Source organism: Lygodium microphyllum, chromosome 30, assembly GCF_053477565.2.
Source record: "Lygodium microphyllum isolate KBCC chromosome 30, Lygodium_microphyllum_v1.1.10, whole genome shotgun sequence".
NCBI classification, from domain to species: domain Eukaryota; kingdom Viridiplantae; phylum Streptophyta; class Polypodiopsida; order Schizaeales; family Lygodiaceae; genus Lygodium; species Lygodium microphyllum.
The window spans coordinates 567,501-569,919 of NC_141164.1; the positions used below are offsets into that span (position 1 = coordinate 567,501).

A 2,419-nucleotide genomic window follows, 5' to 3' on the forward strand; every position below is an offset into this window, starting at 1 on the left:
ATTTCGGGTCGCCGAAGGCAAGCCCCAGCTCGAAAGAGCCCGATCCAACACATGCACCCAGGAAGAGGCACCGGCAAATAGCCGCCACCTCGACAAGGAGACGAACCACCCTTGTGGAGCATCGTCACCGCACGGTGCTGCCGGTACATTCGAGCCAACCGCGGCATCATGTCGGAGCGCGGACGACCAATTCCACCCTCTCCCCCGAAGAAGGGGAGAGAGTGTGGGGGAGTTAGGGACGCTTAAGCAGGCATGCCCTTGGACAAGCCACTGGCGCAAGTTGCGTTCAAAGACTCGATGATTCGCGGAATTCTGCAATTCACACTACGTATCGCATTTCGCTGCGTTCTTCATCGTTGCAAGAGCCAAGATATCCATTGCTGAGAGTCGTTGTGTTTTGTTTTTCTATCCTCCCGAGGGGAGGAATCTTAGATAAGACAAGGTTTATCAAGTTCCTCCTGCCACCCCCGCGTGCGGGGAGGGGCAAAGGGTTTATCAAGGCGGCGGTGTCCCTGAACAGGCATGATAGAGGGGGAGCACCTTGAGCAAGGGAGAGAGGTCGAAGGTGTGCCTCCTTCCTCCTCCACCCGCACGGTCGTGGGATGACCCCGAAGCATAGCCTCTCCCATTGTCGCCCGACATCGACGAGGGGAGAAAGGATGCCGACCGCGCCTCCGAGCATGATCCCTCACGAACATTCCAGGGTTTGCATTGTTCTCACGGACATTCCTGTGTCGCCGCAATCCAAAAACTTCACCGGACCATTCAATCGGTAGGAGCGACGGGCTGTGTGTACAAAGGGCAGGGATGTAGTCAACGCAAGCTAATGACTCGCGCTTACTAGGAATTCCTTGTTGAAGATCAATAATTGCAATGATCTATCCCCATCACAATGAAATTTCACAAGATTACCCAAACCTCTCGGCCCAGGTGGTAAACTCGTTGAATTCATCAATGTAGTGCGCGTGCGGCCCAAAACAACTAAGGGCATCACATACTTGTTATTGCCTCAAACTTCCATGGCCTAGACGGCCATAGTCCCTCTAAGAAGTTGGCCACGAAGAGGATCTTTCATGTGACTCGGTAGCAGGCTGAGGTCTCGTTCGTTAATGGAATTAACCAGACAAATCACTCCACCAACTAAGAACGGCCATGCACCACCACCCATAGAATCAAGAAAGAGCTCTCAATCTGTCAATCCTTACTATGTCTGGACCTAGTAAGTTTCCCCGTGTTGAGTCAAATTAAGCCGCAGGCTCCACTCCTGGTGGTGCCCTTCCGTCCATTCCTTTAAGTTTCAGCCTTGCGACCATACTCCCCCCGGAACCCAAAAACTTTGATTTCTCATAAGGTGCTGGCGAAGTCATAAAAATAACATCCGCCAATCCGACATCATTTATGGTTGAGACTAGGACGGTATCTGATCGTCTTCGAGACCCCAACTTTCGTTCTTCATTAATGAAAACATCCTTGGCAAATGCTTTCGCAGTAGTTCGTCTTTCATAAATCCAAGAATTTCACCTCTGACAATGAAATACGAATGCCCCCAACTATCCCTATTAATCATTACTCTGGTCCCGAAGACCAACACAATAAGACCAGAGTCCTATCGCATTTTTCCATGCTAATGTATTCAGAGCATAGGCTTGCTTTGAGCACTCTAATTTTTTCAAAATAACATCTCCAAATCCATGTCCCAGCCAATTAAGTCCAGGAGCTCGTTTCCGACAGAAAGGGCGGGGTGATCAGTGCACACCAAAGGAGGCGGACCACACGCCCTGCCCCGAGATCCAACTACGAGCTTTTTAACTGCAACAACTTAAATATACGCTATTGGAGCTGGAATTACCGTGGCTGCTGGTACTAGACTTTCCCTCCAATGGATCCTCATTAAGGGATTTAGATTGTACTCATTCCAATTACCAGACTTATAAAAGCCCAGTGTTGTTATTTATTGTCACTACCTCCCCGTGTCGGGATTGGGTAATTTGCGTGCCTGCTGCCTTCCCTGGATGTTGTTAGAAATGCGGGATCTAGAGCATGACATAACCGGAAGCTATGGAGGATGGAAGGAGAAGTGTAGACTCATGATGGAATGGACACTGTTTGTTACACAAGTGAATTAGGTTCCAAGATTGAGACTTGGACTCATAAACACAATCTTGTGTATGTGGACAATGACATTGACACTTTACTGAAATGAAAAGAGTACTATCATTGCGTTAAGAAAGGAAGCAAGTACAATGCTTTATAGGAAAGTAGGAAACTGCAGTAGGCACCATTGTGCATATGGGATAAGTTAGCCTGCATATCCTTGACCCTGAGACTCCATACAAAGAGGCTGTTTGAGTGTGATTGCTGATTCTCAACACCCCTCCTCAATCACAACTAGGAAAGGCACAAAGTGTGTAGAGGCTGT

The 2,419-nt window shown here is 48.7% G+C and overlaps 1 non-coding gene and 1 pseudogene across 1 annotated transcript; both read right to left on the minus strand.

Moving 5' to 3' along the window:
- Positions 1–236: 236 nt before the first annotated feature.
- On the minus strand, positions 237–389 carry LOC148009461 (5.8S ribosomal RNA). The gene has a single exon (XR_015689803.1). It is a non-coding gene; the product is annotated as a 5.8S ribosomal RNA (ribosomal RNA).
- Positions 390–654: 265 nt separating this feature from the next.
- On the minus strand, positions 655–2,077 carry LOC148009462 (18S ribosomal RNA; annotated as a pseudogene).
- Positions 2,078–2,419: the final 342 nt, after the last annotated feature.